Source organism: Mesoplodon bidens (assembly GCF_964165515.1).
Source record: "Mesoplodon bidens genome assembly, chromosome: 7".
NCBI lineage: Eukaryota > Metazoa > Chordata > Mammalia > Artiodactyla > Ziphiidae > Mesoplodon > Mesoplodon bidens.
Genome location: NC_138164.1, coordinates 36363739 through 36388307, shown reverse-complemented (window position 1 = coordinate 36388307; position 24569 = coordinate 36363739). Strand labels below are relative to the sequence as shown.

Here is a 24569-nt window from a genome sequence, read left to right as displayed (position 1 = left end):
TCCCCACAGCTGAAAGTAGACATCAGGCCTCAGATTGAAAATAGTTACGCAAGATGAGCAAGAATAGACTCATACCTAGGCACCCTTCATTGTGAAACTTTCAAATACTGAAAAAATAAATTAAAATAGAATAAAATACTGAGAGGATACATCCATTCCAGAGAGAAAAATACTGGTCACCTAAAAAAAAAGGTTACAATCTGACTTTATCATACTTGTCATGAGCACCATGGATCCTGGAAGGCATTAGAAAGATACCTCCAAAGTTTTTCAGGCACATAATTTTCACCCTAGGGGTTTGTATCCAGCCGAACTATCAGTCATACGTGGAGGCTGAAGAAGATATTTTGTACAGAAAGAAATTTGAAAAATTGACCTCCTGTGCTACACCTTAAACTATTTATAGACATAATCCAGCAAAATGAGGCAATAAACCAAGAAGGAAGGTAATAGGGGATTCAGTGCAGATTGCAGCTAGTCTAGAGTGGAGAGGCTTCTATTGATTGTGTGATTGAGAGCTTAGAAACACCTTGAGGCATATTGTACTTACTAGGTGTTAGGCACTGTTGGAAGGGAGGAGGGAGAGGAAGAGGAGAAGGAACTTGAACTCCAGAGGAGAAAAGGCTATACGGACATAAACCTGAAGCACACTGAACTATGGTTGATTTTTAACCTACTATTGGTGAGGAAGGGAAGAATCCACTTCAACTTGACACTATAGATGTCCGCCTTTTCAGTGACACACAGGGGTAATGACCACCTGTCTAATTGGTTGTCCAAACCGGAACTTGTCCAAACTCCTTACACTTCAATAGTGTAAGGAGGCACTCTAATGCTGTAACATCAGGACAACAGGTATAAACTGGAACAGCCCAAGGCGGCTTGGGGTATGTGGTCACCCTGCACAAGGGCAGTGACACTGGCACAGTATGGAACGAGGTGTAGTCTATACACAGAGACACAGTACATCTGCAGTGGGCAATATTAATTTCATTGTAATAATGGCAATACTGTCTTGGTTTGCAGCTTTTATTGTCAACATGCATGTAATCACAAATAACTAAAGTAAACTATACTTAGTATGTATTAGTATTAACTTGGTATGTACTGAAATGTATTGTGTACTAGTATGTACTTAGTATATATTAGGCTCTAAGTGTTTTTGCATATATTAACTCATTTAATCCTCTGAATAGCCTTATGAGGTTGGTGCTAATATCATTCCCACTTTTGAGAACAGGAAGCTAAGTCAGGGAAGGAACTTGCCCAGGCTGTACCTAATTTAAGGTTGGATCGAGGCTTTGAGTTCAGGCTCTCCGCCTGTTCTCTTAAACCTTACTCTGTACTGACTCTCAAATAACAGAAGACTTAACTGCACATAGAATATAAATTTCAACTTTGACAACGTAAAAGCTAGGTTTGGAAGATAGACAGGAGGTAGAAAAAAGGGAAGATGGTATGAATGTCCTCATTTTACAAAGCGTGACGTTGAGAGAGTTTCTGGTTGATCAACAATGTAGGTTTTTAAGTATATGACTACAAGTCAGAGATCATGAGCAGTGGAATAACTCATGATGACATAACTTAGCAGTGTGGACATAGGAAAGAGTGTAAAGGAACTAAACCCTTACTTATTAGTAAGTTAGAAAGTGAACTGATAACGCCTCCAATTTAGTGAGAAAATAGTCATGGAAGAGTATTACTTGGAAATGGAGAAGAATTCAAAATAACAATAGTTGGACTTCCCTGGTGGCACAGTGGTTAAGAAACTGCCTGCCAAGGCAGGGGACATGGGTTCGAGCCCTGGTCCGGAAAGATCCCACATGCCACGGAGCAGCGAAGCCCGTGCTCCACAACTATGGACCTGGCGCTCTAGAGCCTGTGAACCACAACTACTGAGCGCACGTGCCACAAGTACTGAAGCCCGTGCGCCTAGATCCTGTGCTCCCTAACAAGAGAAGCAACCTCAATGAAGAGTAGCCCCCGCTCGCCGCAACTAGAGAAAGCCTGCATGCAACAACGAAGACTCAACACAGCCACAAATAAGTAAATAATAAAATAATAAAAATAATAGAGTCTTTTGCAAGGAGCCCGCGAGGGGGGTTGGCGCGCGCTAAACGGGAGAAGCACTGGTTTGAGAAAAGCATGGGTCGCAAGTACACATTGGGACCCTGCCATTAATGGAGGGGAAAAGCGGGGAGACGCCAGCAGATTCCATCCTGTAAGCTGGTAGGAAGCCTGAAGGCTTGATGGGATTCCAGTGTGATAGGAGGCAAGGACATGCTTCAGGACCCCGGAGGAAGATGGCGGAAGAGTAAGACGCGGAGATCACCTTCCTCCCCACAGATACATCAGAAATTCATCTACACGTGGAACAACTCCTACAGAACACCTACTGAACGCTGACAGAAGACCTCAGACCCCCCAAAAGGCAAGAAGCTCCCCACATACCTGGGTAGGGCAAAAGAAAAAAAGAATAAACAGAGACAATAGGATAGGGACGGGACCTGCACCAGTGGGAGGGAGCCGTGAAGGGGGGAAGGTTTCTACACACTACAAGCCCCTTCGCGGGCGGAGACTGCAGGTGGCGGAGGGGGAAAGCTTCGGAGTAGCGGAGGAGAGCACAGCAACAGGGGTGCGGAGGGCAAAGCGGAGAGATTCTGGCACAGAGGACCGGTGCCCTCAGGCACACACCAGCCCGAGAGGCTTGTCTGCTCGGCCGCCGTGGCGGGCGGGGCTGGGAGCTGAGGCTCGGGTATCGGCTTTCAGTCGGAGCGCAGGGAGAGGACTGGGGCTGGCGGCAGGAAGAGAGCCTGAAGGGGTTAGTGCACCACGGCTAGCCCGGAGGGAGTCCGGGGAAAGGGTCTGGAGCTGCTGAAGAGGCAAGAGACTTTTTTCCCTTTTGTTTCCTGGTGCGCGAGGAGAGGGCATTAAGAGGGCTGCTTGGGGAAGCGCCGGAGACAGGCACGAGCCGCGGGTAAGGCACGGACCTCGGAGACGGGCGTGGGCCGCCGCCGCCACCGCCGGCGCCCGCCGCCGCGGCCCGCCGCCGCCGCCGCCGCCGCCCGCCACCGCCGCCCGCCGCGGCCCGCCGCCGCCGCCGCCGCCGCTGCCGCCGCCGCCGCGGGGCCTGTGTGCGAGCGCGGGTCACTGTCCGCCCCGCCTTCCGGGGGGCCTGTGCACCCTGCCACTGCCGGGGTCCCCGAGACCCGGGGACGGCTTTCCCGGGAAAGCGCACGGAGCGCCACGGGCTGCTGCAACGTCACGCCGGCCTCTGCCGCCGCAGGCCCGCCCCACACTGCGCGCCCCTCCCTCCCCTCTGCCTGAGTGAGCCAGAGCCCCCGAATCAGCGGCTCCTTTAAACCCGTCCTGTCTGAGCGAAGAACGGACGCCCTCCGGCGACCTACGCGCAGAGGCGGGGCCAGGTCCAAGGCTGAGACCCGGGAGCTGTGAGAGCAGAGGCAGGGAAATCTCTCTGTGCAGCCTCGGAGGCAGCGGATTAAAGCTCCACGGTCCATTTGATGTGCCCTGCGTCTGTGGAGTGCATGAATGGACAGCGAATCATCCCAAATTGAGGAAGTGGACTTTGAGGACAAGATTTAAGACTTTCCCCCCTTTTCCTCTTTTTACAACGAATTATTCCAAATTAAGGAGGTGGACTTAGAGAGCAAGATTTCAGACTTCTCGCCCTTTTCCTCTTTTTACAACGAATTATCCCAAATTGAGGAGGTGGACTTGGAGAGCAAGATTTTTGATTTTTCCCCCTGCTCTCTTTTTGTGAATTTGTATGTGTAATCTTCTGTGTAAGATTCTCTCTGTATAGCTTTGCTTCCACCATATGTCTCAGGGTTCTATCGGTCCGTTTTTTTTTTTTTTTCCAATAATTACTTTCTAATTTTAATAACGCTACTATATTTCATACTTTATTCTATTTTACTTTACCTGCTCTTTCTTTTTTTCCTACTCTCCCTTCCTCCCTCCCTCCCTCCGCTCCTCCTTTCCTTCTTTCTTTTTCTTTCCTCCCTCCCACCCTTCTTTTTTCCACTTTCTTTTTCTTTCCTTCCTCCCTCCCTCCTGTCTTTCTTCCTTTCCTTCCTCCCTCCCTCCCTCCTTTCTTTCCTTCTTTCTTTCCATCCTTCCTCCCTCCCTCCCTCCTTTCTTTCTTCCTTCCTTCCTTCCTTCCTTTCTTCCCTTCTTCCTTTCTTTCCCTCTCTCTTTCTTTCTTCTACTAATTCTTTCTTTCTACTTTTTCTCCCTGTTACTCTGAGCCGGGTGGATGAAAGGCTCTTGGTGCTGCAGCCAGGAGCCAGTGCTGTGCCTCTGAAGTGGGAGAGCCAACTTCAGGACACGGGTCCACAAGAGACCTCCCAGCTCCACATAATATCAAGCAGCGAAAATCTCCCAGAGATCTCCATCCCAACACCAGCACCCAGCTTCAGTCAACGACCAGCAAGCTACAGTGCAGGTCACCCTATGCCAAGCAACTAGCAAGGCAGGAACACAACCCCACCCATTAGCAGAGAGGCTACCTAAAAACATAATAAGGCCATAGGCACCCCAAAACACACCACCAGACGTGGACCTGTCCACCAGAAAGACAAGATCGAGCCTCAACCACCAGAGCACAGGAATTAGTCCCCCCCACCAGGAAGCCTACACAACCTACTGAAACAACCTTAGCCACTGGGGTCAGACACCAAAAACAACGGGAACTACGAATCTGCAGCCGGCAAAAAGGAGACCCCAAACACAGTAACATAAGCAAAATGAGAAGGCAGAAAAACACACAGCAGGTGAAGGAGCAAGATAAACACCTACCAGACCTAACAAATGAAGAGGTAATAGGCAGTCTACCTGAAAAAGAATTCAGAATAATGATAGTAAAGCTGATCCAAGATTCTATTTCCATGATCCATAATCTTGGAAATAGAATAGACAACATGCAAGAAACAGTTAACAAGGACCTAGAAGAACTAAAGATGAATCAAGCATCGATTAAAAACACAATAAATGAAATGAAAAATACTCTAGATGGGATCAATAGCAGAATAACTGAGGCAGAAGAACGGATAAGTGAGGTGGAAGATAAAATAGTGGAAATAACTGATGCAGAGCAAAATAAAGAAAAAAGAATGAAAAGAACAGAGGAGAGTCTCAGAGATCTCTGGGACAACATTAAACGCACCAACATTCGAATTATAGGGGTTCCAGAAGAAGAAGAGAAAAAGAAAGGGACTGAGAAAATATTTGAAGAGATTATAGTTGAAAACTTCCCTAATTTGGGAAAGGAAATAGTTAATCAAGTCCAGGAGGCACAGAGAGTCCCATACAGAATAAATCCAAGGAGAAATACACCAAGACACATATTAATCAAACTGTCAAAAATTAAACACAAAGAAATCATATTAAAAGCAGCAAGGCAAAAACAACAAATAACACACAAGGGAATCCCCATAAGGTTAACAGCTGATCTCTCAGCAGAAACCCTACAAGCCAGAAGGGAGTGGCAGGACATAATTAAAGTGATGAAGGAGAGAAACCTGCAACCTAGATTACTCTACCCAGCAAGGATCTCATTCAGATTTGATGGAGAAATTAAAACCTTTACAGACAAGCAAAAGCTGAGAGAGTTCAGCACCACCAAACCAGCTTTACAACAAATGCTAAAGGAACTTCTCTAGGCAAGAAACACAACAGAAGGAATATACCTACAATAACGAACCCAAAGCAATTAAGGAAATGGGAATAGGAACATACATATCAATAATTACCTTAAATGTAAATGGACTAAATGCTCCCACCAAAAGACACAGAGTGGCTGAATGGATACAAAAACAAGACCCATATATATGCTGTCTACAAGAGACCCACTTCAGACCTAGAGACACATACAGATTGAAAGTAAAGGGATGGAAAAAGATATTCCATGCAAATGGAAATCAAAAGAAAGCTGGAGTAGCAATTCTTATATCAGACAAAATAGACTTTAAAATAAAGACTATTAGAAGAGACAAGGAAGGACACTACATAACGATAAAGGGATCGATCCAAGAAGAAGATATAACAATTGTAAATATTTATGCACCCAACATAGGAGCACCTCAATACATAAGGCAAATACTAACAGCCATAAAAGGGGAAATCGACAGTAACACAATCATAGTAGGGGACTTTAACACCCCACTTTCACCAATGGACAGATCATCCAAAATGAAAATAAATAAGGAAACACAAGCTTTAAATGATACATTAAACGAGATGGACTTAGTTGATATTTATAGGACATTCCATCCAAAAACAACAGAATACACATTTTTCTCAAGTGCTCATGGAACATTCTCCAGGATAGATCATATCTTGGGTCACAAATCAAGCCTCGGTAATTTTAAGAAAATTGAAATTGTATCAAGTATCTTCTCCGACCACAATGCTATGAGACTAGACATCAATTACAGGAAAAGATGTGTAAAAAATACAAACACATGGAGGCTAAACAATACACTACTCAATAACGAAGTGATCACTGAAGAAATCAAAGAGGAAATTAAAAAATACCTAGAAACAAATGACAATGGAGACACGACGACCCAAAACCTATGGGACGCAGCAAAAGCAGTTCTAAGGGGGAAGTTTATAGCAATACAATCCCACCTTAAGAAACAGGAAGCATTTCGAGTAAACAACCTGACCCTGCACCTAAAGCAATTAGAGAAAGAAGAACAAAAATACCCCAAAGCTAGCAGAAGGAAAGAAATCATAAAGATCAGATCAGAAATAAATGAAAAACAAATGAAGGAAACGATAGCAAAGATCAACCAAACTAAAAGCTGGTTCTTTGAGAAGATAAACAAAATTGACAAACCATTAGCCAGACTCATCAAGAAAAAAAGGGAGAAGACTCAAATCAATAGAATTAGAAATGAAAAAGGAGAAGTAACAACTGACACTGCAGAAATACAAAAGATTATGAGAGATTACTATAAGCAACTCTATTCCAATAAAATGGACAACCTGGAAGAAATGGACACATTCTTAGAAATGCACAACCTGCCAAGACTGACTCAGGAAGAAATAGAAAATATGAATAGACAAATCACAAGCACTGAAATTGAAACTGTGATTAAAAATCTTCCATCAAACAAAAGCCCAGGACCAGATGGCTTCACAGGTGAATTCTATCAAACATTTAGAGAAGAGCTAACACCTATCCTTCTCAAACTCTTCCAAAATATAGCAGAGGGAGGAACACTCCCAAACTCATTCTACGAGGCCGACATCACCTTGATACCAAAACCAGGCAAGGATGTCACAAAGAAAGAAAACTACAGGCCAATATCACTGATGAACATAGATGCAAAAATCCTCAACAAAATACTAGCAAACAGAATCCAAGAGCACATTAAAAGGATCATACACCATGATCAAGTGGGGTTTATCCCAGGAATGCAAGGATTCTTCAATATACGCAAATCAATCAATGTAATACACCATATTAACAAGTTGAAGGAGAAAAACCATATGATCATCTCAATAGATGCAGAGAAAGCTTTCGACAAAATTCAACACCCATTTATGATAAAAACCCTGCAGAAAGTAGGTATAGAGGGATCTTTCCTCAACATAATAAAGGCCATATATGACAAACCCACAGCCAACATTGTCCTCAATGGTGAAAAACTGAAACCATTTCCACTAAGATCAGGAACAAGACAAGGCTGCCCACTCTCACCACTCTTATTCAACATAGTTTTGGAAGTTTTAGCCACAGCAATCAGAGAAGAAAAGGAAATAAAAGGAATCCAAATTGGAAAAGAAGAAGTAAAGCTGTCACTATTTGCAGATGACATGATACTATACATAGAGAATCCTAAAGATGCTACCGAAAAACTACTAGAGCTAATCAATGAATTTGGTAAAGTAGCAGGATATAAAATTAATGTACAGAAATCTCTGGCATTCCTGTACACTAATGATGAAAAATCTGAAAATGAAATCAAGAAAACACTCCCATTTACCATCGCAACAAAAAGAATAAAATATCTAGGAATAAACCTACCTAAGGAGACAAAAGACCTGTATGCAGAAAACTATAAGACACTGATGAAAGAAATTAAAGATGATACAAATAGATGGAGAGATATACCATGCTCCTGGATTGGAAGAATCAATATTGTGAAAATGACTCTACTACCCAAAGCAATCTACAGATTCAATGCAATCCCTATCAAACTACCAATGGCATTTTTCACAGAACTAGAACAAAAAATTTCAAAATTTGTTTGGAAAAACAAAAGGCCCCGAATAGCTAAAGCAATCTTGAGAACGAAAAACGGAGCTGGAGGAATCAGGCTCCCTGACTTCAGACTATACTACAAAGCTACAGTAATTAAGACAGTCTGGTACTGGCATAAAAACAGAAAGATAGATCAGTGGATCAGGATAGAAAGCCCAGAGATAAACCCACGCACATATGGCCAACTTATCTTTGATAAAGGAGGCAGGAATGTACAGTGGAGAAAGGACAGCCTCTTCAATAAGTGGTGCTGGGAAAACTGGACAGGGACATGTAAAAGTTTGAGATTAGATCATTCCCTAGCACCATACACAAAAATAAGCTCAAAATGGATTAAAGACTTAAATGTAAGGCCAGAAACTATCAAACTCTTAGAGGAAAACATAGGTAGAACACTCTATGACATAAATCACAGCAAGATCCTTTTGGACCCACCTCCTAGAGAAATGGAAATAAAAACAAAGATAAACAAATGGGACCTAATGAAACTTCAAAGCTTTTGCACAGCAAAGGAAACCATAAAGAAGACCAAAAGACAACCCTCAGAATGGGAGAAAATATTTGCAAATGAAGCAACTGACAAAGGATTAATCTCCAAAATTTATAAACAGCTCATGCAGCTCAATAGCAAAAAAACAGACAACCCAATCCAAAAATGGGCAGAAGACTTAAATAGGCATTTCTCCAAAGAAGATATACAGACTGCCAACAAACACATGAAAGAATGCTCAACATCATTAATCATTAGAGAAATGCAAATCAAAACTACAATGAGATATCATCTCACACCAGTCAGAATGGCCATCATCAAGGAATCTAGAAACAATAAATGCTGGAGAGGGTGTGGAGAAAAGGGAACACTCTTGCACTGCTGGTGGGAATGTGAATTGGTACAGCCACTATGGAGAACGGTATGGAGGTTCCTTAAAAAACTACAAATAGAACTACCATATGACCCAGCAATCCCACTACTGGGCATATACCCTGAGAAAACCATAATTCCAAAAGAGACATGTACCAAAATGTTCATTGCAGCTCTATTCACAATAGCCCGGAGCTGGAAACAACCTAAGTGTCCATCATCGGATGAATGGATAAAGAAGATGTGGCACATATATACAATGGAATATTACTCAGCCATAAAAAGAAACGAAACTGAGCTATTTGTAATGAGGTGGATAGACCTAGAGTCTGTCATACAGAGTGAAGTTAGTCAGAAAGAGAAAGACAAATACCGTATGCTAACACATATATACGGAATTTAAAAAAAAAATGTCATGAAGAACCTAGGGGTAAAACAGGAATAAAGACACAGACCTACTTGAGAATGGACTTGAGGATTTGGGGAGGGGGAAGGGTAAGCTGTGACAAAGCGAAAGAGAGGCATGGACATGTATACACTACCAAACGTAAGGTAGATAGATAGTGGGAAGCAGCCGCAGAGCACAGGGAGATCAGCTCGGTGCTTTGTGACCGCCTGGAGGGGTGGGATGGGGAGGGTGGGAGGGAGGGAGATGCATGAGGGAAGGGATGTGGGAACAGATGTATATGTATGACTGATTCACTTTGTTATAAAGCAGAAACTAATTAAAAAAAAAAAAAAAAGAGAAATCTAGAAACAATAAATGCTGGAGAGGGTGTGGAGAAAAGGGAACACTCTTGCACTGCTGGTGGGAATGTGAATTGGTACAGCCACTATGGAGAACGGTATGGAGGTTCCTTAAAAAACTACAAATAGAACTACCATATGACCCAGCAATCCCACTACTGGGCATATACCCTGAGAAAACCATAATTCAAAAAGAGACATGTACCAAAATGTTCATTGCAGCTCTATTCACAATAGCCCGGACCTGGAAACAACCTAAGTGTCCATCATCAGATGAATGGATAAAGAAGATGTGGCACATATATACAATGGAATATTACTCAGCCATAAAAAGAAACGAAACTGAGCTATTTGTAATGAGGTGGATAGACCTAGAGTCTGTCATACAGAGTGAAGTTAGTCAGAAAGAGAAAGACAAATACCGTATGCTAACACATATATACGGAATTTAAAAAAAAAAATGTCATGAAGAACCTAGGGGCAAAACGGGAATGAAGACGCAGACCTACTTGAGAATGGACTTGAGGATATGGGGAGGGGGAAGGGTGGGCTGTGACAAGGCGAAAGAGAGGCATGGACGTGTATACACTACCAAACGTAAGGTAGATAGATAGTGGGAAGCAGCCGCAGAGCACAGGGAGATCAGCTCGGTGCTTTGTGACCGCCTGGAGGGGTGGGATGGGGAGGGTGGGAGGGAGGGAGATGCATGAGGGAAGGGATGTGGGAACAGATGTATATGTATGACTGATTCACTTTGTTATAAAGCAGAAACTAATTAAAAAAATAAATAAACTTAAAAAAAAATGGAAAAAAAAATAAAAATAATAATAATAATAAAAATAATAATAAAAATAACAATAGTTGATGTAAACCTCATAAAAAAGGAAATCCATACAGCCAGTAAACACAGAAAAGTGTACGACTTCATTAAGTAATAAGTGAAAAGTGAGTCAAAACCAAGGAAACTACATGTCAATCAGATTGACAAATACATAAATAAAAAGTCTGGTAGTATCAGGTATTGTAGACCTGAAGTACTATGGGAATCTTCTACCCTGTTTATACTGGAGTATAAATCGACACAACTACTTTGGAAAGCATTTAGCCCTCTCCATCACCTGAAGGTATATAAATAGCCTGTGAGCCAGCAGCCCTCACCCCCGCCCTGTGTAAATGCACCAGAATAACGGGTACAGCAGGATTCCTGTCCATGATTTGCATTAGCACAAACTGAAAACAAACCAAATGTCCATTAAGAGTCAAAAATTAAAGATGATACAAATAGATGGAGAGATATACCATGTTCTTGGATTAGAAGAATCAACACTGTGAAAATGACTCTACTACCCAAAGCTATCTACAGATTCAGTGCAATCCCTATCCACCTACCACTGGCATTTTTCACAGAACTAGAACAAAAAATTTCACAATTTGTATGGAAACACAAAAGACCCCGAATAGCCGAATCAATCTTGAGAACGAAAAATGGAGCTGGAGGAATCAGGCTCCCTGACTTCAGACTATACTACAAAGCTACAGTAATCAAGACACTATTGTACTGGCACAAAAACAGAAAGATAGATCAATGGAACAGAATAGAAAGCCCAGAGATAAACCAACACACATACGGTCACCTTATCTTTGATAAAGGGGGCAGGAATGTATAGTGGAGAAAGGACAGTCTCTTCAATAAGTGGTGCTGGGAAAACTGGACAGGTACATGCATGTAAAAGTATGAGATTAGATCACTCCCTAACACCATACACAAAAATAAGCTCAAAATGGATTAAAGACCTAAATGTAAGGCCAGAAACTATCGAACTCTTAGAGGAAAACATAGGCAGAACACTCTATGACATAAATCACAGCAAGATCCTTTTAGACCCACCTCCTAGAGAAATGGAAATCAAAACGAAAATAAACAAATGGGACCTAATGAAACTTCAAAGCTTTTGCACAGCAAAGGAAACCATAAATAAGACCAAAAGACAACCCTCAGAATGGGAGAAAATATTTGCAAATGAAGCAACTGACAGAGGATTAATCTACAAAATTTACAAGCAGCTCATGGAGCTCAATACCAAAAAAACAAACAACCCAATCCAAAAATGAGCAGAAGACCTAAATAGACATTTCTCCACAGAAGATATACAGACTGCCAACAAACACATGAAAGAATGCTCCACATCTTTAATCATTAGAGAAATGCAAATCAAAACTACAATGAGATATCATCTGACACCAGTCAGAATGGCCATCATCAAGGAATCTAGAAACAATAAATGCTGGAGAGGGTGTGGAGAAAAGGGAACACTCTTGCACTGCTGGTGGGAATGTGAATTGGTACAGCCACTATGGAGAGCAGTATGGAGGTTCCTTAAAAAACTACAAATAGAACTACCATATGACCCAGCAATCCCACTATTGGGCATGTACCATAAACCATAATTCAAAATCCGTAAATTCAAAAAGAGTCATGTACCAAAATGTTCATTGCAGCTCTATTTACAATAGCCAGGAGATGGAAACAACCTAAGTTTCCATCATCAGATGAATGGATAAAGAAGGTGTGACACATATATACAATGGAATATTACTCAGCCATAAAAAGAAACGAAATTGAATTATTTGTAGTGAGGCGGATGGACCTAGAGTCTGTCATGCAGAGTGAAGTAAGTCAGAAAGAGAAAGACAAATACCGTATGCTAACACATATATATGGAATCTAAGAAAAAAAATGTCATGAAGAACCTAGGGGTAAGACAGGAATAAAGACACAGACGACCTAGAGAATGGACTTGAGGATATGGGGAGGGGGAAGGGTAAGCTGTGACAAGGTGAGAGAGTGGCATGGACATGTATACATTACCAAACGTAAAATAGATAGCTAGTGGGAAGCAGCTGCGTAGCACAGGGAGATCAGCTTGGTGCTTTGGGACCACCTAGAGGGGTGGGATAGGGAGGGTGGGAGGGAGGGAGACACAAGAGGGAAGAGATATGGGAACATATGTATATGTATAACTGATTCACTTTGTTATAAAGCAGAAACTAACACCAAATTGTAAAGCAATTATACTCCAATAAAGATGTAAAAATAAAAAGTGTAGGCTGTTTTTATTATTGGATGCAAGCTAGTGATGCTGTAAAAGCTTTCAGCAAGTATGTGTTTCTTTCTTATATAAAGCACTGCCATTAAGGCTGCCCTAATATTTTTTAGATTACATTTACCTATAGATTACTTACAGGTTCAAATCTACAGTGGAAATAACTTTTTTTTTTTTTTACTAGTTTTGGAATGATGTTTTTAAACCAGTTCCTTAGAAGACTCCTATGTGACCCACACTAGTAAAATATACCTTCAGGTGCCTCCTCTGTCTGTAGGCAACAGCAGTGTAAAATATGTAAACAAATGAGTGTCCTTGTTTGCTAAAATTTAATCTGTTGATCATGTTGTATTATTGCTCTTCCCCAAATTCTCTCTCTCCATCAGGTAACATTCCTTATTATTAGGAAGAGGAAGTTCCTTAACATGTTATTTCGACAGCATAATTTACCCAGATGATGGTCATTATGATGATGCTTCATTTGTTTTTGATTTATTTTACTTTTTTTGATGATGCTTTAGATTCATTTAGAGTCCACCATTCAGAGAGGAATAGCTGGCCTACATTATTTCTCATACTTATTAAAAATTGCTGCATTCCCATTTGTGAGTTTGTTGAACGACTGGGTAGCATACCTCTTTATAAAGCTAAAATGGAGAGTAATAAATGAAAACACTCCCTAGCTATACTATTGATTTAATTGTTTATTAAAATAACCTCATATTGGACTTGTATTTTCCTCTTAGAAAATTGGCAAAGTGCTAATATATTTAGTTTAACTGGACCAAGTACATGTCTTATTTAGCTTTGATTCCCCAGCACAAACTCATTTATTAAGAATAAATGCTTGGGACTTCCCTGGTGGTGCTGTGGTTAAGAATCCACCTGCCAGTGCAGGGACACGGGTTTGAGCCCTGGTCTGGAAAGATCCCACATGCCGCGAAGCTGCTAAGCCTGGGCGCCACACTACTGAGCCTGCGCTCTAGAGCCCGTGAGTCACAATTACTGAAGTTCACACACCTTAGAGCCCGTGCACCGCAACTACTGAGCCCACATGCTGCAACTAATGAAGCCCATGCCCGGTAGGGCCCATGTGCTGCAACTACTGAAGCCCACATGCATAGAGCCCCTGTTCTGCAACGAGAAGCCACCACAATGAGAAGCCTGCACAGTGCAACGAAGAGTAGCCCCTGCTCGCCACCACTAGAGAAAGCCCATGCGCAACAATGAAGACCCAACGCAGCCAATAAATAAATAAAATAAAATAAAATAGAATAAACAGTCGAGAATATTGGACTTTATTTTAAAAAAAAGAGTAAATGCCTGTTGAATCGAATTAATCAGCCAAACAGTAGACAAATGAAAGTTGTGGTTAATAAGATGGGCCAGACTGAAATAGTATTCTTGTTGAGAAGCTTGCTTTAATCACCTTCTTATTTTCCAGCCTTATATAATCGTGTATTAATGTGATAGAATATTTCTCATATTGAGAAAATAATAGTTTTGTATTACGCTGAATCTGCCTGGGAATAAAATAGACACCTTATCAAATTCAGTGGAGGTGTCATGAGAATTGATACCTAAGGGTTGTTGTGGGAACACATTTAAATTTTAAAAATATACAAGATTTTTGATATTGCCTCATGCCCACTATATTGTTTGGGAATAATGCAGTTTCAATTTATAGAATTGCAGCATGTATTTTAGGGCTGTAGAGAAACTTGATAAGTCCTGCATTGAACCTAAAGAGGAATGCATTGCCATAAGGTGCTCATTCAAAAATCAAATAATGATGTGAATAATGTTGATCATCTCTACTGGAGGAAAAACATGCTACACATTAAACACATTACTTATTATATATTTATTTAACAATCTTGGACTTCATTAATACAATGTTTTGTAGTATGTATGCCTTATTTCTTTTCTTATAGTTAAATGTCTGAATTCTGAGAAATTTCAGCATGCTTTGGTGATAGGAACAGTCATCTTATTTTCAAAAAGATGCAGGCACAGACTGTTTTTGACCAAAAGGTGTATTACTGACCAAAATTCAGCCATCTAGTCTGGAAAATAAATGAAGAATTCTGCTGCTGGTGAGATGAATACATAGGTAGAGGGAGGTGAAGAATATAAACTACTTAGCAGCCTTAAACTTTCTCTTGACTTTGATATAAGTGCTGGAGAAACATCAATGTTATCATTCCCAGAGACCATTCATTTAGAAATGTAAATTAGAACAGATGGAAAAATACAGTGTTGGGAGTTACCTATCAGGAAACAAAATGGATGTGTGTGATACCTACCCACTGTCATGGTGAGGGCCCTGCATTACACTTACTGTCTAAAGCTTACTGTGCTGAAACCTTCACAGCAAAGGTTCCCGTTCCTCATAATGACCTCTAAGTGAAAGTGAATGAGGTTTAGCTACCAGGTATGTGCTTCTGGAACAACACACGAAGGGCCCTATTTTTTTTTTTTACTTTATTTTTATATTATTTTATTTTTTGGCTGCGTTGGGACTTTGTTGCTGCATGTGGGCTTTCTCCAGTTGCGGCAAGTGGGGGCTATTCTTCATTGTGGTGCATGGGCTTTTCATTTTGCTGGCTTCTCTTGTTGCGGAGCATAGGCTCTAGGTGCACAGGCTTCAGTAGTTGTGGCTTGCGGGCTCTAGAGCACAGGCTCAGTAGTGTGGCACATGGGCTTAGTTGCTCCGTGGCATTTGGGATCTTCCCAGACCAAGGATCAAACCCATGTCCCCTGCATTGGCAGATGGATTCTTAACCGCTGCGCCACCAGAGAAGCCCACAGTGGGACCTTTTAACGTTGTTTCCAAAGCTATTTTCTTTGGAATACTGTTCTGTGAGATTTGGTAGAAAAAGAATCCCATGATCAGAATGTTTGGGAAACACTGAATATTTTATCCCCACGTTATACATTCAAAATGTATATTTTTTACATCAGAGATAAAATTCCTAGAATAAACAAAAACTGAAAAAACAAAACAAAAAATCCTGCTAATTCGATTAATACAAGTTTTCCACTGAACACTTGTGAATGTTTTTGAGGCACTGGCTGATACTGAACACAGTCTTGGGAAGGTTGATCTAAGGAATTAAAATTCTGTAAATTATGAGGAAAACACTTTTAGGTGAGAAGAGATGCATATGGTAGCAGGCTTCAGTATTCTGTATTTCCATTCGGGAAATTGTTCTTATTTGATCCCTTCCACCCTTGATCCTTTTTCCTTTCAGTGGACTCTGTAGTAGGGATAAAGGGAAAAATGTCATTTACTACCCTAGAAGAGCTATTTACTCTAGTGTAAATACAGTGGAGGCTGGTAAAAGTGTGTTGATAATAAGACATATTAGCTTAGGTTCTGTTGGTAGCAAATAACAAAAACTAAATCAAAGTTGGATATGTGAAACCCAAGGGCAGAAATACAGCCAGGCTCAGGAAAGGTCTAGGAAGCAGCTATATCATTTCCAGTAATGTGATCGCCGAACTGCTTTTCAACAAAGGGCGTCTTCCTAATGAACTTCAAAATGAGCTCTGCTGCTTGTTGGAGTTAAAAAAAAAAAAAATATATATATATATATATGTTTATACATATATATATGTATACACACACACACACAAGCATGCATATATACATATGATACAAAGAAAGAAAACACATATAAGTGGATGTTTTGTTATTACAACATGCATGACAGGCATTGGTGACCATGGGAGGTCACCTCCGTGTTTCTGAGCAAGACAGCCTAACACTCATTTTTCCATTATCACTGTTGCCCAGAGTGAACTTGTCAAAGAGATACTCCACCATTCAGACTTCCCAACCCCTCCACCCCCCATCTTGCTACTCATACTTAACCATTAGTATTTGCATAATTAATGCACATAAACATTTCAGGTGAAACTGAAGACACCCTTTATTTTAATCCCTGCCCAATTCCATTCCCTTCACTTGTTCCCCAGAGGCAACTGCAATCATGATTTTCAGGCTATGGTTCTATACTTTCACTATGCACATGCACCCACATTCACCAGGTACCCCTACCTCACCCCACCCCACCCCAGTCTACCCCCATATACCTACATTATTTATAAGGGGAAGACTGATTTTGTGTTTTCCAGGGCCCCATGGAACACCTCCCTCCCACTATGGAGATCCTGAGCTGCATCTGGTTGGGGTATGGCTGTGTTCAGAAACTCCTGGATACCTGTTTTAAAACTTAAAAAATGAGAGATTTGCCCACATGAATCAACCAGAGACCTTTATTTATTTATGAACCAATAACTTTATTGGAAGAAATGGAAAAACTGGAAGAAAAAAACTTAAGTGATAAAGTCCAGGAAAAGAGAGTCCTGCCCTTGTTGCCAAAAAAAAAAAAACAGAACCAAAACTTAAGTGAACAACTTCTGCAAGGGCACTCTTGCCGTCTGCATGGCAGGCATGGTGACCAGGGCTCTGGTCACCCCGTGGCTCTGGGGAAGTCCAGTCCAGGCTCAGTTCTTCTTGTCGCTGTCGCCCAGGGTGAGCTTGTCAAAGAGTTACCCTGCCAGCTCGACGTCTGGGGCCCCCATCATGCTCAGGGTGGTGACATGACCCTCCAGCTGTCTGATGAGCGCCACCTACTGGCTGAGGTAGTGAGTTGCCAGGAAGTGGAGCAGGTGGGGGTCGCACTTGTCGGTGGCCAGCTGGTGCAGTGGAGCAGGCTCCGGGTCACTAGCTTCTCCAGGAACAAGGCGCACTTCATGGCCTTGAGGCCGCTCTTGCACTCGTCACTGACTGGCTTCCTGATGTCTTGGAAGTTGAGGCGGCCCCCCCCGCGCTGGTTCTGCAGGCGCTTCAGGCCCTGGGCCCACAGTGGCGCAGGAAGAACCGGCTGAAGTGCTTCAAGGCCACGTCTTCGCGGTGGAGGTAAAAGGCCGCGGCCAGGCACACGAAAGAGTCCTGGAGCTCCAGGGTGAAATGGCTGTTGACGGCGGCCTCGCAGTCGGCGTGGTAGCTCTGGTGCACCTGCGAGGGCGGCGCGGGCAGCGTGGTGGGTGTGAAGGCCAAGGTGAAGGCGAAGCCGCGGGGCCTGCGGTATCTGTCTCGGAGTCCCTTTCACGTGATTTACCAATTTCCTTCCTCTTGGGTAAGTGCAGACTTCTCTCTTGTTTGTCAGAAAACAAAAGGCTTAGGTGTATTCTTAGAGAAAGAGCTTAACTGTGTGGATGTATTTATCCCCTCGAGCCTCATTTGGCCTTTCACTGCCACTCAGCAAGCATTTTTTGTAACGCCTCAATTATGTTGTATGGAATGAGCCACAGTGGTAGGAAATACCATTGATCTCAAATTATCTTTCATTCATTCATTCAGTAAATATTTATTGATTACTTAATATGGCCCAGGCACTGGTATGGGATTTGGGCATATATTAGTAACCAAGAGAGACAAAGTCTGTTCCCATGAGGTTTGTATTCTAGTGGAGAAGCAGACCAAAACAAAACAAAAAACTACTGTTTTTCTCCCTTTCTTGTCTCCAGTAAATACGTATAAGATATTACACATGTATATGATATTAAAAAGTCAATATTTTCTTAGAAGTTAAGGATGTTCTAGTGGAAGACATAAGACCAATCTAGGTATTTATAATTAATTAATTCAACAGCCATTTCTAGACAGTATTCCAAATATGTGTCAGTGTTTGACTCTGGAGATACACAGAAGAATCAGACATGGTCTCTGTTCTCAAGGTACAAGAAAGAGTGATGGACTGTTTTAAGTGCTCTCAATGGTTTTAAAGTTTTTGGATAAAATAGCTGTTTTCACTTACAGTTTTATTACCATGACTTTGACTAATGTACTTTTTTTGGGGGGGTCCCTTTATTTCTCTTTGAAAGCTCATGCTGTGCTATAATCATTGTTTATGAAGGAAGCAAAGGATCAAATATCAACTGTCACTTTGTACACTTATCTAAGCAATTTTAGAGGCATTTAATTGTTGTCTGTAAAGAAATAGAATAATAACAATGTCTATTTGATAAGTTGATGTTAATGATAGGATCATACATTAGAGATGGAAAAGAACTACATGATCAGTTTCTCAGTGAGATAAAATTGTATTCTGTGTTTGCTTAACACCAGTGTTTAGTCTTAATATAATTGCAATCTTTCAAAAATTTCCTTGGAATAGTCCATTGTAGACTTCACTGGAAGAATCTATTTAAATAGAAGAAATCTTGATTTTGTAGAACATTTTCTCCTTATGTCCTAAGATCATTTAATAATTAATTTATCTGGACAACTTTACTCTTCAAATATTAAAATAATACTATTGAATGGTTCTATGTGTACTAAGGGGTGCTAATGGTGTTTCTCAGATTTTTTATCCCTCATCATTACTCCCTAGGTTAGAAGATAATGTTAAAATACATGTTATAACTAAGAGAAACCTAAGGTTTAAAATCTAACTTTTTTAAGGGAAATCAATAAACTAGCATGAACTGGAACCTCAAATTTCCATGAAGGAAATATACATATATCTAAACAAAAACATTGCATCCAGTTTTTCTTTAATGAGGAATGTAAAGCTAAATACAAACACAGAATGAAAAAACTTCAGAGCAGATCATGTTTTTAGAAAAATTTAAAATTTTATTTTTTTAATGTATTTATTTTATTGTTTAATTTTTGGCTGCATTGGGTCTTTGTTGGATGTGGGCTTTCTCTAGTTGCAACGAGTGGGGGCTACTCTTTGTTGCAGTGCATGGGCGTCTCATTGCGATGGCCTCTCTTGTTACGGAGCACGGGCTCTAGGTGCTTGGGCTTCAGTAGTTGTGGCATGCCGGCTCAGTAGTTGTGGCACATGGGCTTAGTTGCTCCGTGTCATGTGGGATCTTCCCGGACCAGGGCTCAAACGGATGTTCCCTGCATTGGCAGGTGGTTTCTTAAGCACTGTGCCACCAGGGAAGCCCCCGAAATTAAAAAAATTTGATAATCAAATTTTATAGTTTATAACTTGGTCTGTGCTAAGATAATGTCTTTTAAAATATCACTATAGGACTATAAGATGAAGGTTTCTTTGAAATGTTTGTGGTCAGTGTTGGTATTATGTTAGGATTCTCCAGAAAAACAGAACCAATAGAAGATATATTTGTATATTATATAAAATAAGGAATTAGCTCACGTGATTATGGAGGCTGACAAGTCTCAAAATCTGAGTTGCCATACTTGAGACCAGGAGAGTCCATGGTGTAGGTCCAGTCCAAAGGCCAGGAGGCTCAAGACCCAGGAAATTCAAGTTGAAGGCAGGAAAAAACAACGTCCCTGCTCCAAGGCAGTCAGGCAAGAGGAGTTCCTGCTTACTCAGAGGAAAGTCAGCATTTTTATTTTATTCAGGCCTTCAAATGATTGGATGAGGCTCATCGACTTTAAGGAAAGCAATCTGCTTTACTTAGTCTACTATTTCAAATGTTAACCTCATGGAAAAACACCCTTTCAGGCACAAACGATAATATTTGACTAAATATATGGGTACCCCCTTTGAAGTTGACATATAAAAATTAGCTATCACAGTATTATTCATGATAAATGCAGAGTCAACAAATAAAAATTCTCATGCTATAATCTGCAAAAACTGTTTTGACTTTCAGTTCCCTTCATTAATTTAAAAATGTTACAGGGCTTCCCTGGTGGCTCAGTGGTTGAGAGTCCGCCTGCCGATGCAGGGGACACGGGTTCGTGCCCCGGTCTGGGAGGATCCCACATGCCGCGGAGCAGCTGGGCCCGTGAGCCATGGCTGTTGAGCCTGCGCGTCCGGAGCCTGGGCGTCCGGAGCCTGTGCTCCACAACGGGAGAGGCCACAACAGTGAGAGGCCCACATACCGCAAAAAAAAAATAAAATAAAAAAAATAAAAATGTTACAGAACTAATAGTTACACAACTGATATTAGACAATAAGTTCTGACTCCGTGTCAATGATTAGCTCTCATTCATTCATTCAGCATATTTCTATTGAGCACCTATTATATGACAGGTATTTTATAGGTACTAACATAAAAACTTGTTCTATAAGCTCCTCATATTTGTATTTCTTTTGTAGCTAAGTGCTAGTAAATGTTACATATAATTCCTTCTTTGAAAATTAATAGATGAAGTAGGATCAATGGTATAATCTTAAGGAAGTAGACCATAAGTAGCAGCAGTTGGTGGCTTATCTCACTCTCTGTGTTTTGTGTGTGTGTGTGTGTGTATACATATGTATAAATCAATCATTTAATGAGAGGTAGTGAAAAGTGATACCTCAATATTCTATATCTCTGGGCTGTTCACTCTGCATTACCTCATTATTACAGATACTGGATTAGATTTGATTATTATTACCCATATTTTACAGATAAAGAAATTGTGAATTAAAGTATGTAACATGATCAAACACAGAGCTTATAAATAGCAGAGAGTGACACTCTGAATTGGATTCCTCTCTAGGTAGTTTGGGAAGTTTGGCTGGACCATGAGCTCCATTAGAACAAAGACTGTTCAACTTGTGATGCTAAATTTCACATAGTAGGGGCTCAAAACTATAAATTAAAATATTGAGTGGCCTATTAAAAGCTTTAGTCTCATTATTTCTCCAAATTAAAAAGATGGGTGGGAGTAGATGTTGAATATATATTTAAACTCTATTTCCTTTAGAAGGAAAAAAAATCAAAGACACCCAATGGTGATAAATTACTATTATAAATTTACTTTAATATGCATAAACATAAAACCAGGCATAGAAATTGGTATGCTTTTATAACTGTAAACCAGACAATTTGTAAATATACGCAAATACAACTATAAAACTATTAAAATTAAGAAGTTCCAATTATGCATCCGATTATGCTTTTTGTCTTAAACACAGTCCCTTGTCACTGAGAACACACTAGTTGACGAGATGCAGGTTCCCTTTCGAGTGCGCCGTGTCTGTGTCCCGACATCCGTGACAGATCTCAGTGCTCTACCAGCCTTCTGTACTGAAGACATGACGTACTTTAGCTCATATGATTCATAATGTACTTTTGCTTTCAGGTAGTGGAAGTCATCATTCAAATATTGTCTGTCCATGTTCTTTTTTATTAGTTTGTGAAAAGTAATTCTGATGCAGTTTGTTGATTTCATGAAATACCATTAAAAGCCTCAGTAACTTCAATCACTGAAGAGGCTGTTCAAACTGGGAATTGAGGGGGAAGAGAACTACTGACAGAATTTTAAGGGATAACACTCTTCCCTTTGAGTTTCATTCTATTAAACTATTTTTCACCTCCCAGTCATCACTTTAAAAGGAAATTTTAGTGTTTGCAGCTGGTAAAATGTGACTATAAGGGTGGACATGCGACAGTTGTCCTTTTTACACTAGAACATGCCAGCCTAGCAGCAGTCACACTCAGTGTGATTCAAAACACACACGCAGGCATGGACAGGGAGTTTGTGCTGCTGCATTGAGCTATAGACAGATCCAGATAATTCTGAAAATGCTTCCAGTAATTTTTCATTTGGATGTAAACACAAGAACAGATCCATGGAATTCACAAATACAGGTAGAGAACACTGAGTTAGAATGGCATGGACACACTGTATATCTAGTCAGTAACTATTTAGGACCTAATATATTCCAGCTTTGTGCTAAATGCTGAATGATTGCAACAGGCGTTGACTTTAATCTCATGGGCCCTAGAGTCGGTTTCAGTTCACTATGTTCACTGACAGAATGTATATGTGATGAATGTAAAATTAGATGCTAATGAGTTGATAATAGAATATATATATATATATATTGAAATATTCATATATATTCAATAATATTTTGTTTGAAATCTTTACCACTATTGTCACAGGTACAGAAATTGCTACAGATGTTCTCATACCTTTTCCTACATAGCAATTAGGTTTAGGGAAAATAATTTTTGTGGAATGGTGTTAGTCAACGTACAAATCCAGAATGTCTTGGTTGAAGGTGTAGATACTTTGTTTCACTAAAATCAAGTGTAAGTTTTTCCAAACAAGTTAGGAAAAAAATGCAAAATCCTTATAAAATGTTCCTTATGATTCCATACCTTACTATACTATTAACCCAATGTGTTAATAAGCTTGTATTTAATGTAATCATTATTCTTCATAATTTGACATGAGTAATGTGCTCTCACATTTTAATTTTCTAAATTTTTTTTTTTTTTTGCGGGACACGGGCCTCTCACTGTTGTGGCCTCTCCCGCTGCAGAGCAGAGGCTCCGGATGCACAGGCCCAGCAGCCATGGCTCACGGGCCCAACCGCTCCGCGGCATGCGGGATCCTCCCGGACTGGGACATGAACCCGTGTCCCCCGCAACGGCAGGCAGACTCTCAACCACTGCGCCACGAGGGAAGCCCTAATTTTCTAAACTTTTTAACCATATTCTCAATGACTTATTTGCTGATTTCCTTTTTTATAAAAATATGATATCTCAACCAACCACTGTTAAACTCAGCAAAAAGCACAGTTTCCAAAGTAAATGTTTTGTAAAGTGTTTCCTGTGTATTATTCACATTTATTACTTTTCCTCTGACCTTTTTATATTTCAGTTCATACATGAAAAATAAACAATGTCCTTTTGACTTATTTTCTTGAAGTCTTTTGCCATTTTCCAAATATATCTGAATAGTTAAGGTCAGTTAAACCTATTTAAAGTTTCAAATTTCTAGGAAATATCTGATATTTAGTAACTTTCTGCCCAAATGATTTTAAACCTCATTTATTATAAAGTGAATTAAAAGATTGGCATACATTCTTTAAATAGAAAGATTATCAACCTGCTTTTGCTAATGTAGATGGTGCTCTTAAGTTCTGATTTCATACATGACAAACAACCCAGGATTAAAGGCTCATTAATAATCTGCCAAATACTGTCAGCTGTATGACTCAATGCTCCATTAGTAATGTAATCCCTTGATTTTCTTCTGCCAGAAAAGTGATTCTTTGAAACCACTGGCAGTAATATGAATTTATACATTATATATATGTGTGTGTGTGAGTGTGTGAGTGTGTGTGTGTGTATGTGTGTGTCTTGGAAGAGAGACTGAACGCCAAGACAAAACCTTGCATTCCTTTACAGGATGTGCAGTGCAGATCTATTGTGGAGTAACTGCTGGATCTGGGAAGGAAGGTGAGGCTAAAGGCAGCCCATTAGAAAGGGAAGAGGCTGTTGGAACTGGGAGTTGAGGGGAAGAGAACTACTGACAATTTTAAGGGATAACACTGTTGCCTTTGAGTGTCTGTGTGGTAGAGCCCGTGGCCTGGAGTAGAAGGGGGAAGCTGTACTAGAGCAGCTTCTGGTGGCGGGAATATTATTTTCTTATACATGCAGCTATTGAAACATTGCTTAACGTTCCTCAGATCTTAACTGTCAAGGACAAAAAACAGTAATGATAACTGAAAATGTCAGTTCCACATCCACAATAATCTATTCACAATTGCTTCCCTCTTTCACGAGTTCTCTATCAATTATCCACGCTTTTATCCCCCCCCAAATCATCACTTTTTCCTTAATC

General features: G+C 40.6%; 1 pseudogene across 1 annotated transcript; it reads right to left on the bottom strand.

Annotated features, from left to right (window-relative positions):
- Nucleotides 1-17242: 17242 nt before the first annotated feature.
- On the bottom strand, nucleotides 17243-22109 carry LOC308620753 (ferritin heavy chain-like; annotated as a pseudogene). The gene is made up of 2 exons: nucleotides 21918-22109; nucleotides 17243-18119 (listed from the first exon to the last, which is right to left on the bottom strand). The product of its transcript is annotated as a ferritin heavy chain-like (transcript).
- Between the last annotated feature and the right edge of the window lie 2460 nt (nucleotides 22110-24569).